The 16,634-nt window shown below is 34.5% G+C and overlaps 1 protein-coding gene and 1 pseudogene across 13 annotated transcripts in view; both read right to left on the bottom strand.

Moving 5' to 3' along the window:
• LOC138176019 (semaphorin-3A) overlaps positions 1–16,634 on the bottom strand; it is a 665,616-nt gene that overhangs the window by 446,917 nt on the left and 202,065 nt on the right. For 7 of the 13 annotated variants that reach the window (XM_069106728.1, XM_069106733.1, XM_069106729.1 and 4 more), the window contains exon 2: positions 1,195–1,264. The exons of the other annotated variants lie outside the window; for them this stretch is intronic. The gene's annotated coding sequence lies outside the window, so the exon portion shown is untranslated. The remainder of the gene's footprint in view (positions 1–1,194; positions 1,265–16,634) is intronic. 13 annotated transcript variants of the gene reach the window in all.
• LOC138175972 (ribonuclease P protein subunit p25-like protein) overlaps positions 1–16,634 on the bottom strand; it is a 173,392-nt pseudogene that overhangs the window by 14,024 nt on the left and 142,734 nt on the right.

The raw sequence follows: 16,634 nt of genomic DNA, 5'->3' as shown, positions 1-16,634 counted from the left end.
CTTCCTTCCTTCCTTCCTTCCTTCCTCCCTCCCTCCCTTCCTTCCTTTCTTCCTTCCTTCCTCCCTTCCTTCCTTCCTCCCTTCCTGCTTTCCTTCCTTCCTTCCTCTCTTCTTTCCTTCCTCCTTTCCTTCCTTCCTTCCTTCCTTCCTTCCTTCCTTCCTTCCTTCCTTCCTTCCTTCCTTCCTTCCTCCCTCTCTTTCCCAGATGAAAGGACAGCTGCCACTCATAGACCACATGACACTGGTGATTGGCATAGAAGCTTGACCTGCTCTATTTCCAAGTTTTTCTAATTGGTCCTTCCTTAGGTTGCCTGGTGGTTTCCCCCACACCCTGGAGGGGGTGGGAATGGTGAGGTTCACCATATTGGTGCCAGACTTAGTGTACACTCCTGCTGAGTTTTAGCCTCAGCTTTAACCTTAGCATAGAACTCTGAAGCTGAAGTGATCCACCAGCTCTAGCTTCCCTCACTAGGGAACAAGCATGTACCACTACAGGCAATAAAATGTATTCTGCTAGTGATATGAAGGATTGATGAACTTACAAATTTAAAAAGGTAGCTAAGATCTGAAGCCAGGGGATCTAACTCCCAAACCAACACAAGGCTGCTCACTTCTGTCAGGAAAGAGCAAAAGAATGTCTCCATACAGTAATTCTATTCTCCTCTAAGCGAGCTCAGCTCTAAATGTTCTTTGGAAAATGGGGAAGGTGGAATACAACCAACTCACTTGTACAAGAAAAAAGGATCTATAACATCATTCTCTTACCTAGACTTTTTTTTTGGAGAGGGGAAGGCAAGGCAATTGGGGTTAAGTGACTTACCCAAGGTCACACAGCTAGTGTATCAAGTGTCTGAGGCCAAATTTGAACTCAGATCCTCCTGACTCCAGGGCCAGTGCTCTATTCACTTATTCACCTAGCTGCCCCCTTCCCTAGACTTCTTGAAGGTATAATTTAGCATGTCTGGAGTATGATTTACCTGGACAATTCAAACATTCATATATTTACAAATACAATAATTGGGATAGCAAAACCCAGGGCTAAGCACATAACAGATGCTATATCCCTACTTTCTGACTAAGCATTCTATTTAATTATACTTTTAAGTATTTTTAAGGGCTGAACTATTATTTCCAAACTTGCACCAAATCAAAATGACATTTAAGGATACATCTGTATTTTTTTTAATCCCTTACCTTCTGCCACAACAAATACTTAAATTCTGAAGTGCTTTTTTTCTTCAATCCAACTGCATACTTTCAGTATCTTTAAAAATAAAAGGGGGATATTCCTAAGTATTTTAAATCTTCAACCAAATGCTTTCAAATAACCTGGGTAACTTTAAAAAATGTGAATCAGGTAAAAGACTACAATTGCTAGAGGTACCCATCAGCTTTGACACTGACTCTGTAAGCTATCTGCACTGCTCACCAAATTTGAAGGTTATAGAACAGACTCATTATTTAGGCTGAGACTGAGAACATATAAAAGCAGTATTAATCTGAGCATTTTATAAATTAGTTAAAACACTTATAATCTAAACTAATAACATTTGAATCCATGAAATCATTACCATTTAAAAAATATTTGCTGATATCTTAAAGAAATACTAACATAACAGTTAACTAATTTCACACTGAATCACTGGACCTCACATTTCAGAGTTCCCTTGAATATGGGAGGGGAAATCTCCATAAATACAAAGTCAGGCAAGGTGATTTTTTTCAATAACCCCAATTGTTTCAAATCCTCAACGAATAAAAAATGTTTAGGAAAGGGTACTTCAAATTATTTCTTTTAATAGGCTTTTGTAAAACTAAATTATAGTCTTTCTCTTCCCCCTACACACTTAAGTATCAACACTATTTGTAAGACTCAATATAATAATTGTGTAGAAAAGAATAGATTCTTGTAAATGAAAGCCTTGGGGGAAAAAAAAAGAAAAAAGTTCACCCAGCTGAGAAAAAATGTTTATAATTTAGTGGAACAAAAGGTTACATGGAGATGAATAAGTAACTGTGTATTAACTTAATAAGGCAAAATAATGGAGGGAAATTATTCTGGATCAAATATAATATCTGAGATAATACTGTCAATCAGCTATTATTATTAATACCTGTATTTATTACATGAGCAAAAGAGAGCTACTATAGTATATAAGTGCTTTGGTCTCCAAATTTTTTTATAAATAGTACACCTCATCAGTAAAAAGGAGGAAATGTACCCCACATACATTTATTTGCTTATTTGTCATTTCTGTACAAGTATTTCCATACATTAGAAAACTTACAGGAAAAGTAGAAATTAGAAAAAAAGATTAATGTTAGAGATCATGTTGTTGTTGCTTATTCTTCATTCAAGAGGACTGTGACAGTAGGATGGTGATGCCATGACTAGGAAGTGAATTAGATCTTAGTGCGGAAAGCCTGTACAAAGTCACCAGCCTCACTCACTCCTCCTGGGTCCAGTGGCAAGATATAGATCAGGACGACTGGAGATGCCACTAGAATAACGACTAGAGTGACTTTGTCACTAGAGTGGTATTGTCAAATATTCGCCATGGTTCTTAAATTTTTGGTAAATATTATATTTTGGAGATGAGGAAAGTCTTAAAGTGCAGTGAAAATGGGAAGAGAAGTCCAATCAAAGCATTGTATCGGATGACTACCCAAAAGATAAAGTTACTATTGGAATCCCTTATAATATTGAACACGGGAAGCAAAAGCTGGGAAGGTATTCATCCTACCCCCCCTTTTACATATCAATGCAATGGTTAAGTTTACATTTTAACAAAACAACTTGAAAGTCCCAAACCACCAAGCAAAGTTATTATGGAGGGCCTTTTCTCTTTCTATATATTCTAAAAATAGATTGATTCAAACCTATGCCCTAAAATCTTAATCCCCATTACAACCCATGCTGCCAGAAAGTTATGCAGTAGTGGGTAAAGTAGACTGTTAGGAACTTAAAAGATGAGGATCCAAGAGCCCACCTTAACATTAAACAGAATATATCTTTTACCTCTTCAGTCAGAATTTTCTTATCTCCCTTTAGCCTTTATTGAGTAGAAAATAGGACCACAATATAAATCAGAACTAATATCAATCGGAAAACATTTATTAAATACCTACTTGGTGCCAGACTTCGTGCTAAGAGCCAGAGATACAAGGTCATAATGAAACAATTGTTGCCCCCAAGGAGCATACATTCTTGGGATGAAGGGGAAGGAAGGCAAACTGTTAGTCTGGTAGACAAACCAGTCTTAATGAATAGCGAAAGAACATTAGCTATGGAGTCAAAGATCTGAGTCTGAATACACTTCTGGTGCATATTAACTGTGTATATGGGCAAATCACTTAACATTCCTGGGCTTCATTTTCCTCATTTCTAAAGTGAGGTAGTTGGGCTAGATGGCCTCTAAGGATCCTTTCAGCATATTAATCCTAGACATCATACTTTTTGAAATTCATTTTGGCAACCATGTAGAAGATAGATTTGAGAGATGATGTCTCCAATTTGGAGATTATTGAAATAATCCAGGTAAGAGGTGATGAGGCTTGAACTATCTGTGTGATTAGAGAGAAGAGGAAGGGAATAAGCATTTGTATAGATCTACTATGTTCCAGGTACTGTACTAAGTGTTCTAAGGCACTGTATGAATATTATCTCATATGACCCTTACAACAACCCTGAGAGGTAGGCACCATTGATATCACCATTTTACAGATGAGGGAATTGAGACAAAGTGATTGTGACTTTCCCATGATCGAACAGCTATCAATTGTGTAAGGATGGATTAGAACTATTTTTTTTTATTTTAAGCAATCAGGGTTAAGAAACTTGCTCAAAGTTACACGGCCAGTTATTTCTGGGTGTGGTGCTAAGTATCTGAGCCCAGATTTGATCCCCAGGTCATCCCGACACTGGAGCCAGTGCTCCTACTCACTGAGCCACCTGACCACCCCTTAGCAATTGGGGTTAAGTAATTTGCTCAAGGTTACATAGCCAGTTATTGTGGTGCTAAGTGTCTGAACCCGGATTTGATCCCCAGGTCATCCCGACACTGGAGCCGGTACTCTTACTTGCTGAGCCACCTGGCTGCCCCTTAGCAATTGGGGTTAAGTAACTTGCTCAAGGTTACCCGGCCAAGTGTTTCTGGGTGGGTGCTAAGTGTCTGAGCCCGGGATTCGATCCCCAGGTCATCCCAACACTGGAGGCAGTGCTCTTACTCGCTGTGCTACCTGGCTGCCCCTGGATTTGAACTTTTATAGAACAAATCCTTTTATTAAGAGATTTGTTCTGTGAAATTTAGATTCAGTCAAAGGGCCACACTCGAGGACCTAGAGGGCCACATGTGGCTCTGAGGCCGCAGGTTCCCCATCCCTGCATCCACTGTAGCACTTAGGTGCCTCTAAGAATGGTATAGATGTGATAAATATGAGGATGGAAATGAAAATATTTGGCAACTGTTCAGATATGTGTGGTGAGGAAGAGTGATGAAGTAGGAGAACAATGGGACTATAAACCTGAGTGACTAGAAGGTAGTAACCTTGACAAAATCTCCCCTGGATTTTTGGGATGAGTTAATGCAATGAATTCTGTGAGGAGATTGAAACCTATCATGCCTACTCATCCTGTGAGGCTCAGTCAACACTACCCAAAATAGTGGATGGGTAGGTGTCATGGTTCTTCCTCAAAGGTTATTAATCTGCAACACCAACCAAAAGTCTAGCGGCAGGGTGGGCATGCTAAGATGTGGAGAATTTTTCCAACTGCATCTGTGTAGTTGCTGGTATGTGTACCCAGGTAGTAATTAGGTTTTAACTAACATGAAAGGCCATTGCCAGGTGCAGAAGAAAATTGGGAGCTTGCACTAAGAGTTGGAGTGGGGCATAGTGAGACAAATTCCAGAATCAATAAGTTCTTATAAACTGAGACAGATCTATGTCCTGCCCAGTCTGGTCTCTGGTGGTGTTACCAAGAACATTTTGTGGGAGAAAACAATTTTTATTTTAGAAATCAATCTTCAAAGCTAAAAGGTATATCCCATAGACATCCTAGTTTCTCTTTCTGAAAGAGGTGGATTTGGGACTATTTTAATGTAGATGAGAAGAAATTAAAGGGGAAGACTTTATAAGGTCATCTATTAGTCACAAAACTTCTTGAGTTAACCCATATTCTTTGCACCTGGAACCAAAACATCTACACAGATGACTTAATATAATGTTCTGTATTTAAATGTCATTTAAATATTTTAATGAATTAGCATTTGATTAGTCTGATTCATTTAAGTGTGCTAAAAGTCCTATGATAAGACCACATACTTTCACAGATTTTACTCTTCATAGATCATATAGACAAATCTTTATTTCCTAAATCTATACCACGCACACACACACACACACACACACACACACACACACACACACACACCAATTAGATTTATACAACCAACCAGATAGACAATTTTCTGGCTGATCACTGAGGTACTATCATGATGAAAAACTAGCTTTGTAGTCAGAGAACGTAAGTGCAAATAACTTATCTAGTGTTACCTGAATGACCTCAGGAAGGTCACTTAACGATAAAATCTGTTTCCTCATCTATTAAATTAGAAAATTAGACTATATGACCTCTAAGGTCCCTTCCAACTCTATATAGCTCTATACCTATATAGCTTTAATCAAACTCTATAACTTTAATCGGAATGTTATTCTCTGAAAAGAATTCTAGTTAAAATAGTCATGGAAATCTGATCATATCAGGGTCAGTTTGGTTATTCTGGACATATACACAGCAGTCAGGTTGAACACAAGGGAATCCCAACAGGTTATGTTTTCAGTTATCACTCTTCATAATATTTAGAAATTCTGAATAAAGAACACTGAAATATATTCATTTAATGGGCTTAGTTTCAAATTGCTTTATGCCCATTAGATGACTATATTTAAAAAGTTTATTGTGGTAGCCTTCCAAGCAGTGATACCACTAGTAGGCCTAAAACCCCAAAGAGATCAAAGAAAAAAGAAAAGGATCCATATGAACAAAACTATTTTTAGTAGTTCTTTTCTGTGGTAGCAAAGAACTGGGAAAAAGGAAGATTCCTAAAGAAAAAAAAATAACCCATGAAAATAATGGAATTGTCTTGTGGTAAAAGAAATGATATAAAGAACAGTTTCAGAGATATCTGGGAAGAATTGAATAGACTGGTTCAAAGTGAATGGAGCAGAACTAGAAGAATTTATGCTATAATTTTTAAAAAAGTGTGAAAGGAAGCAGCTTTTAAAGCTTTAAGTGTTGTGATCAATAGAATGACCAATCATTATTCCAGAGGACCTAAAATGAGAAAGCTATCAATTTCCTGAATAGAGAGGTGATGGACAACATAAAACAATAAGACATATTTTTGAACATGAAAAAAGGGGGAATTTATTTTGCTTGACTATGCATATTTGTTATAAAGGTTTTGTTTTGGCTTTTCTTGCTTCCTTACTTTTTTCCCTTCCTTCTTTTCCTTCTTTTTTTAGTGAGGGGAGGAAAGAAAGAAGAAATAAATGATTGCTAATTGAAAATAAAATCTTATAATGAAAATATATACTCACTTAAGGGAGATCTGCTGAGAGAGGAAAAAAGTACACTTAGAGTTATCTTTTCGAACACAAAACGAGACAAGAAGACTCCTACAGATAATTTTGGAAAGAATGATTGTACCTGACAAGTCATTGTTCAATTCTCACCAAATATTTTTGTACACAAGCTGTCAAGAGACTCCATTAGTGTCAGGAAAAGCTCCCTACCAAGCATAATTTTAGAGACCAGTTCCATAATGATAGTAACAGGAAAAATATGAATGGGAAATCCCTACTTCAAAAATACTTCAGTTCTTTATCCTATCACTTTTCCTTTCATCTTGGTTCTCCAGATATTTTTTTAAAGGTAATAGAACTTTAAAATTTTTTCAGGCTTCATTCCCAAAAGAGGAATGCTGTGAATAAGCAATACATTTTGTGTTCTGATAAACCAGATGTAGTGCAAGTTAACACAATTTGTGCTTAAGTCAGATAGTTTACATATATTAGGTTAACTTTTGAAAAAGGAAAGGGGACGTAAGTTTAGCTCCACATTTTTGCTGCCAGGCAAGCTAATGGAAGAGGAAAGCCTGTGGCCAGAAAACAATCAACACATTGACGACCTGGTATGGGACACTTCAGTGTTAATGTTTATATCAGTCAGGGGATGATACCTACACTTGAGTATGTGAATGAACTGAAATACTTGAGAACTGTTTGGTATTGGAAGGAGGCAATCTTCATAGATACCAAAGGATGTGTTGGGTGATAAATTCCAAGACTGTTTTGTTTTTTTTCACCAAAGTCCTTGCTCCTAACAACTTCATGATTCTGAAGGACATAGACCTGAGAGTGGACCTGGTAAGAGTAAGATTTTGTACTGGTAGTATAACAAGAAGTTATAGGTTGAACTTTTAATATGAAGCTGAGCCTACCACTTTTGCAGAGTCAGGTCTCAGAGTAAGAACCAGAAAACTGCTAGAGGCAATAGAGTGCCAGACATCAGATGGATGCCTTGGATCCCTAGGACATGGTTATAAATGGGCCTAGCCAGCCATTGCTGACATTAACTTTTTATATTTAAGTTTACATATTTATTGACACTTTTTTTATCACCTTTATTTCTTAATAGATACTTCTTTCATCTCTTCTCCAGAGTCATTAGTTATAACAAAAATCAAAAAAAGAAGCAAAATGAGAAAAGAAATTCTGAAAAACGAACCAACTCACCTATTGAGTTGTCTATGCAATGTTCCATACATATAGTGTTCCTCACATCTCCACTTCCTTACTGAAGGGAGGGGGATATATTTTCTCATCTCTTCATCAGAGTCAAACAAGATTTTTAAAATAATTACAGTGCTTAGTTTCTTTTTTTTGTCACTGTCCTTTCCATTAGAATTGTTTCAATAAATGCATATATTACTTTCCTTGCTCTACTTAATTCACTTTGTATCATTTCATATAATTATCAAATTGTCTTTTCTAATATTTATCTTTTCTTATAGTTCAGTAATAATCATTTGTACTCACATCAAAATGATTAAGCCATTTCCCAATAAGTGGGCATGTATTTCTGTTCAAATGCTTTTTTTACACTAAAAAGAAAAAGTGATTTTTTTTAAATGCATAAGACCTTTCTGAGTCTGATGTTCTTGGGGTAAATTCCTAAATGTCTGGGTTAAAGGATAAAGATAGTTTAGACATTTTTAAAAGTATAATTCACAGACTGTTATTTTCAATGCACGAACCTGGGATATGGCTAATTAATTCCAGCAATAATAATCCAGCTCCCAAACCCTGCCACCATGGAAGGTCACAGACCTCCAGGGTAGGACCAAAACACACCCTTGTCGCACTCCTAAAATCTGAAACTCCACTCCAAAGTCATCAAAGGGTAGAAGTTGATCATACCCAAAGTCAGATTTGGGGATCGGAAAAAGTAGGATGGGTATCAGGATATATTGTGTAGGGGGAGGAGGAGTTTGGGTGGTAAACTATCCAAGTAGTTCAGAATTAGCACAGAAGTGAAATCAGTAATTTAAGTTATTGTATATGTTATCCTCTGGCAAGGGCAGGCAAATCCTCCCATATGGCTCTGGTGCCTAGTAAGCTGAAAACACTTTTGATTGAATCAAACAATAGAGTAGTAAGCTTAGTTTAGTTTCTGCACCTCCCTGAATCAAACAAAGCCATAGTATGAAAGACTGGATCCATCCAGTATGAAAGACTGGATCATACCATAAGCAATTTGTATGGTGTAACAGAGATAAGCTATCTGGTTTTGAGAGGTTGGACAAAGGGAGGACTGTTCTGTGGCTGAAAAGGGAGAGAGCAAGATTTCTTGGCTCTATACACATCTTGAAAAGAAGGCCTCAGGATGAGAAAGTCCTGACAAAGAGTTCAGCTTTCCCCAACTCCCTACCATGTCTGTCTGTCTGTCTGTCACCATTTTTCATGGTGACTGAAAAATGTATCACCATCCTATGGTCAACCTAGTGATAAGCTTCTTTGAACTTAGCTAGGCTGGTCCTCAGACAACAAATATACAATCCATTCCCAGGTCAGGATTTGAAGTTTCTCTAGGTGATGAGAAATTTTAGAGCATGCTCTCCTGGCATAGTTTTGTGAGCCAACAATAATATCCACATCATAATTAATCCATCCATCTATGAAACAATCAACTAGATTTATGAAGAGCCTACTACATTCCAGGAATTGTGGTAGGCTTTAGGCATACAAAAACAAAAATGAAACAATCTCATTAAACTTTGATATGATTTAGTGGAAGATCTGCCTGACAGGGAAGTATGAATATAAAAAAAAATAAAAATTTCTGATGAATTTAATAGAACTTCAACATATTTAAAAGCATAATTCATTTATCAAATCTAAAGATTTATAGAAGATATAACTTCACCATAACATTTTAACTATAGAAAACAAGTAAATTATAAATTTTAAAGGATTGTGTTCATTTTTTTATTTTAATCCATATGCTACTTAAGTATAAAAATGGAAACAAATCTGCTTGATAAATTCGGTTGCAAACTTATATTAATTATAAAAACATGAACATTGAGTTAAACATGTTTATGACTATCATTCTGGTAAAGGTTTTTATTCTTATAGTTCTTTATCAGTACCTTTAGATATGTGAAAGAATAAATGTATACTCTTCCCATCTCATTTTCAAAGAAAGATCATTAAGAATCATACATAAAGGAGATTAGAAGGACCTAAAAGGCCAGTTTGTTTAAGCCTCCATGGAAGAATTGTTTCTTTAAATAAACTTCCTGGTGACTTTACCAGCAGAATTTAAGGCAGATTGCACAAATGTGTTGGGACATTACTAGGTCAGAATGAGGTCACAGGGGGATCTTTGATGAAAAATTCTCAGGGACAAAGGATTTCAAATGGGCATTGAAAGATCTATTTCCCTTTTACACAAACTTTCTATATTGAAGAGTTTTTGTTTTCCATCAGCAAAACCCATTATAATCCTTACCAGGGACTGTGGTATCAAAACCTCTACTCTATTCCACAACCCCTTCACGACCAAGCAAGGTAGCTATGCTTAATTCCTATAAATCCCTTGATTTGTCAGAAAGATCACCTTTTAAGGATCCATTGTACAAAAAGAGGCAGAGAAATGAAAAACTAGAACTTTTATTTTTTTGACCTGGTTGTTTAATTTAAATTCGTTTTACTTAGCAAATTCTATGTTATGGAAGATCCTTAAGAGAAGAGAATATTTTTTATTTCTGTTTGAATTCTTAGCACTTTGATCAGTGTCTTGCATATAGTAGGCACTTAATAAAGGCTTTTAAAAAACTGAAATGTAGAAAGATTATAGATTATAGCATTTTAAAGATGGAGTAGATAATGACATGGATACATTTTAATCTCTTCATTTTAGTGATTAAGAAATTAAAGCTCAAATACATTAAAACTCAAGGTCACACAATACGATCCTCTGGGGATATTAATTTTTTAGGTATTTTCTTAGTGTTCTCAGAAATCCCACTTTCACCTCCATTAGCCTAACATGCAAGCAATCATTTTTTAAATACCTAAAATGTTCCACAACTACTCTTAACTTTAAGTAACTAAGAAGCCACAAGAATTAAAATGGAATGTGACAGACCATATCCATTCATATACTAGACTTCAATGTATAGAATTATTGTAACTACAATGCAGAAGAAATATGAGAATATCGACTAAAGCTCGTCACTTTCACATAAGAATCTCTTGGGGATACCACTGAATCATATATATTTGATCAATCTTCAATTCCCCCCACTGTTTCAAGGAAGTGTGTCAATATTATTCCTTAAACGTGGCTTCATATAACAAAAGTATATATCCTGGTTCTGTCTCCACCAGAATAAAGAGGGAACACATCTAGAACCTTGGGATTATAGCAACATATTTCTCATATTACCCAAGGCTTTTTTTCCCCTATCATTGCTTCTTTTTTTCTTCCAGATTTCTACCCTCTATTTATTATCTCATTTTAAGTGCTCTTATATACAGAGGTTGTAGCTTGACTTTTGTGTGTTTTTTTTGTTTAGTTTTATTCTATAATTTCCTTATTTTATTTCTAAGCACTTCAAGTGAAGTACAAAAAAAGGCATTCTTTTTCTGAGTTTTCTGATTTTTCAAAGCAACTCCAACTCTAATAAAAATTCAGATTTCATTTATAGTCTTTTCTAAAAGCAGATAAAATAAGTGCAGATCTCTGATACCCTACTGGGTACTTGATTCACACAGCAACACGCACTGTCATATACTTTTATTCTTTTATATATAGCCTTTAAGAGACTTTCCAGTCCATGAAGTTTTATTGTCATCCAAATCAACAGGAACCAATTTTTGCAAGTGAAACTGTGAAAATCATTGCCAAAGTTATAATATACATGTTCTCTCACTTTAGGTATTCATTCATTTTGCAGTTCTGTCAAGAAAATCAATCCAAGACTCGGTTATGGTTCATTAGGAATAAATCAAATTAGTTTTTTTATATTGTTCTATTGTGCTGTCTTTAGCAATTTTTATCCATAGTTTTTCATTCTTGGAATGAGATCATTTTTCTTCTTTTTTTAGTCATGTGGCTCTATATTCACCTTTTCTCCCAAAACATTGAAAAGAAAAAAAATGTTAAAAGAACATTTTTTTAAAGTAGGAAAGTTATTGGAAAATTATTTGGTTATGTTCATTTGAAGTAAGTTATGTTATTATCTGGGTTCTTCCTTCTGTGGAAGTTGGGGGAAGGAGGACTGGTATAATTAGGGGTTAAGAAAATGTTCATGTGGAGTTATTCTGAAATAGCCAGGGTAAATTTATGTTGAAAAGCACAAAAAGAGAATATCTCCTCCTGGTAATATTAAGTTATCAGCTGCTATTTTCCTTTGTTTCTATGTGTGATTTCAGAAATTACCCAAAACAAAATCCAAGGCCTGATATGATAGAATCATATCTTAATAATTTTCAAGAAAACCAAGCAAGGTATGTAGAGGTCGTGTCCATCTGATCCTTCAAGGACATAGTTTACTATCACACTAATAATTTGTCTAGTCAAAACTGTAAATCAGTCCTGGGAAACCCACGTTATGAGGTGAGAACAAAACAGAGAAACACAGCAAGAAGAGGACAAGGGAGTAAAAAATACATGAGTCAAAAGTTAGGATAGATCATTGGATAAACAACACTTAAACTTTCAGGACACATGAATACGGGGGAGCCACTTGTCAAGCAAGATGAGACTGGGTCAAAGGTAAGTAGGCAGCCAGAAGTCTAAAAGTACATGGAAGTGGATATCGAGACAAGTTAGTAGTTTGGCTCAAAGTAATCTATCAGAGGGGCAGAGGTAGAAACAAGGAGATTTTTCAAATGAGGCAAACCTAGTCTTGGTCAAAAAGTTTTTATATGTTTAACTGAAGCAATATCTTATGAGTAAATTCCTAAGTCACTAGTACTCAGGGCTGAGAAGGTTAGGGCAACTGAAGTGTAGAAACTTCTTACACCTGGGAAATTCTAAAAGGACACCAAAATGAGTACCATTCTCTGAATCTAGCAGCCTGTTGACATTTTAGTGATTATCCTTTCTGACTGCAAATTTCTCAAGGGAAAGGACAATACTTTTGTGTTTTGTTTAAAATGGCAACAAACAATAAAAATGAAAACATTTAACAAGGAATTTCTTATATGTGCTATGGGTATATTCAGTGTTGGTCGGACACTGGTGATAAAGGGAAAAATTCTATAAATTTTAGCAAGATTCATTCTTCTGACCTTTGAATTCTGTAGGAATGACAAAAAGTAAGATGAAATTATAAGAACTTTGAAGTTGTGTGTATGTGTATACACGCATATGTGTGCATGGATACACATACATACATATAAAGTGTTCTAAAAAGTAAGAATTAAAATAGATGTAATAAATAACAGAGATCATAAGCTTATCTCAATAGATACAAAAAACACCTTTGACAACACAGAACAATCATTCCTAATAAAATCACTAGAAAGCATAAGATTAAATGGAGCTTTTCTTAAAAGATAAGTAGTTTCTATCTAAAACTAAGAGCAAGTGCTATCTGTAATGAAGATAAACTTGAAACCTTACATTTGATCAGGGGTGAAGCAAGAATGTCTATTATCACCAGTATAATTTAATATTTTACTAGAAACACTATCTGTAACAGTAAGACAAGAAATAGAAATTGAAGAAATAAAAACAGGCAATGAGACAATAAAACTCTCATTCCTTGCAGAAGATACAATGATATACTTAGAACACCCTAGAGAATCAACAAAAAAAAAATCTAATTGAAACAATTAAGAACTTTAGCAAAGTTGCAGAATATAAAATAAATCCATATAAATCATCAGCATTTCTAAATACTACCAACAAAATCCAACAACAGTAGATAGAGAAATTCCATTAAGAATAACTTCAAAAAATATAAAGTATTTGTGAGTCTATGTGAGATTACACAAACACAATTTCAAAACACTTTTCACACAAAATGAGATAGATCTAAATAATTGGAGAAATATGAATTACCCATGCATAAGCCAAGCCACCGTAATAAAAATGGCACTTTTCCCTAAATTAATTTACTTATTTAGTGCCATATAAATCAAATTAGCAAAGAATTATTTTATACAGCTAGAAAAAATAATAATAAAATTAAATTTATTTGGAAGAATAAAAGGTCAAGAGTATCAAGAAAAACAATTTTTAAAAGCTTAATGATTAATACTTCCAGATTTCAAACCATATTACAAAACAGGAGTTATCAAAATATTCTTTTACTGGCTAAGAAATAGAGTAATGGATTAGCATAATAGATTGCACATACAATACATATTAGTAAATAGCCATAATAATCTAGTGTTTAATAAAGATCCAAGATTTGGGGGTTAAGAACTCAATCTGGCAAAAATTTCAGGGAAAGCTGGAAGTTAGTTTGGCAGAAACTAGGCACAGAACAACAGCTTACACCATATACAACATAAGGTCAAAATGGATAAATGGTTTACACCTAAAAGGAGATAGTATAAGTAAATTAGGGTAGGATGGAAAAATGTTCCTGTCAAATCTATAGATAAGGGAAGAGTTTCTAACCAAAAAAGAGATAGAGAGGACCACAGGACATAAAGGGAAAATTTGACTACATTAAATTAAAAAGCTTTTGCACAAACAAAACTTATGTAGTCAAAATTAGAAGAAAAATAAGAAACTGGGAAAAATTACAGCTAGTTTCTCTGTTAAAGGCCTCATCTTTCAAATATATATGGAACTGAGTCAAATTTATAAAAAATAACAGCCATTCCCTAGCTGATAAATGGTCAAAAGATATGAACAGGTAGTTTTCAGGAAAAAAGAAATCAAATAATCAAAATATCAATAATCACATAAAATTATTCTAAATTACTACTAATTAGAGAAATTAAAATTAAAACAACTTTGAGGTACCACCTCACACCCATCAGAGTGGCTAACATAATAGAAAAGGAAAATAACAAATGTGGAAGGAGCTGTGGTAGAATTTGGACAGTAAAGCACTGTTGCTAAAGTTGTGACCAAGTACAATTATTCTTAATAACCATTTGAATCAATGTCCAAAAGTTTATAAAACTGTGCATACTCTTTGACCCAGAAATACCATTGCCATTAGCCCAAAGAGATCAAAGAAAAGAGAAAAGAACCCATAAATAAAAATATTTATAGCAGCTCTGTCATTAATTGAAAATTGCTAGGATGCTCATCAAGTGGTGAACGGCTGAACAAATTGTGACGTGTGAGTATGATAGAATATTACTACCCTGTAAGAAAAGATGAGTAGGATAGTTTCAGAAAAATCTGGGAAAACTTAGATGAACTCATGCAACATGAAGCAATCAGAAGCAGGATAACATTGTACATAGTAAAAATAGTATTGTAAGAATGTGAAAGACTGAAAGACTTAGCTACTTTGATCAAGACAGTGATGTAAAACAAATCCAAAAGACCCATCATGAACAATGCTATCTACCTCCAGAGAGAGGATTGATGAACTCTGAATAGAGATTAAAGCATATTTTTTTGTTTAACTTTTAAAATTTTCTTTTTTTAATCTGTTTGCTTTTGCAACATGCCTGGTAAGAAAATATATTTCACATGACTTCAGATATATGATAGATATCATATTGCTTACCTTTTCAATGGATATGGGTCAGAAAAGAGGAATAAAATTTAAAACTCAATTTTTTTTACATATAAATACTCAAGTTTTTTTACATATAATTGGGAAATATTTAAGGAAATGAATATATGCTAGATTTTGAAAAAAGAAAAAAATTAACAGTTAAGTCCAGCCATTATAATCTTCAACCCTCCAAAAATCCTGTATTGCTTAAAAAGATATGGATTATTACACATTTTTTTAATCAGAAAAAACTTTAATTTTCATTCAGGTAACTGTATCATCAAACCTCACAAGTTTATTCTGAATGTCAAATGAGAAAAATGCACAGTGCATAGAGCAGTGATGAGCACATAGCACTATATAAATATTGGTTAATAATAATAGCAATAATATAAAACAGGTACTACTGGGGAGAAACCCTTGAATCTATATGAACTTGAAAAGATTTGAGTAAGAACCAAGTCCTATTTTCCTAAGACCAGCCTAGCTAGTTGGCCACCAAATGGTTAAGTTTTTTGATCACAGTGAAGATACACTAAAGAATGGAATCGTTGCAACCTATTTTAGCAGAAAGGATATCAACTCCCCAAAAATAAAAGATTTTTGAAACTTGAAATTACTTTATAAATAATCTACCAAAATAATTGTCCTCAAAAATTCAGTGGAAGACTATGTGTCTGGATAAAATTCAACATTTTCGGTTTTGAAACTCGATATAATATGTTTTTCACCTATTGCTCCTCTAACTTTATTTCACATTCATCCACTTCACACATTGTCCCATCCAGTTGTTGTTTGTCCTTCATTCTCAAAAGGGATCAATTCCTGATACACGCTGATCTAATTTCTCTTTCCCATAAAGGATATATCATCTTCTAATAGATCATTTCTGGAAAGTAACAGCTCCTTAATCTGCCTCAAAGAGTACACAACTTCCTTCAAAGCATAGCTGAGATAGTATCTCCTACCTGAAGACTTCAATGATCTCTCTATCCTTCTCAAAATGATTTTGTATTCTTTTGTACATAGTTGTTATTAATTTATAACTATGAATGTTGGATTTTTTCAGTAAAACATAAATTCCCTCAGATCTGAGACGTCTTTTTCAAGCTCCTAACATAATATACTGACAATGGTAGGTACTTAATAAATGTTTGTTAAATTGAACTGAAATTAATCACATTCATACCCTCTCATTTTGCAGAAGAAAACTAAGTCTAGAGAGAAGACATTTCTAGTTTCCTAGCATTACATAGTCATTTAGTAGTAAAGCCAAGATTACAATCCTGATATACTGATTCCAAAAGCAGAGATTTTTACATTAAATCACTTTTATGTGGAATATCATGTAGAAAAGGAGGATGCATA

Source organism: Petaurus breviceps, unplaced genomic scaffold, assembly GCF_028583685.1.
Source record: "Petaurus breviceps papuanus isolate PSGF00001 unplaced genomic scaffold, PetGlider_PUasm1.0 80, whole genome shotgun sequence".
Classification (NCBI taxonomy): domain Eukaryota; kingdom Metazoa; phylum Chordata; class Mammalia; order Diprotodontia; family Petauridae; genus Petaurus; species Petaurus breviceps.
The sequence above is the reverse complement of the archived record's forward strand: the minus strand, read 5'-3'. Positions and strand labels throughout refer to the sequence as shown.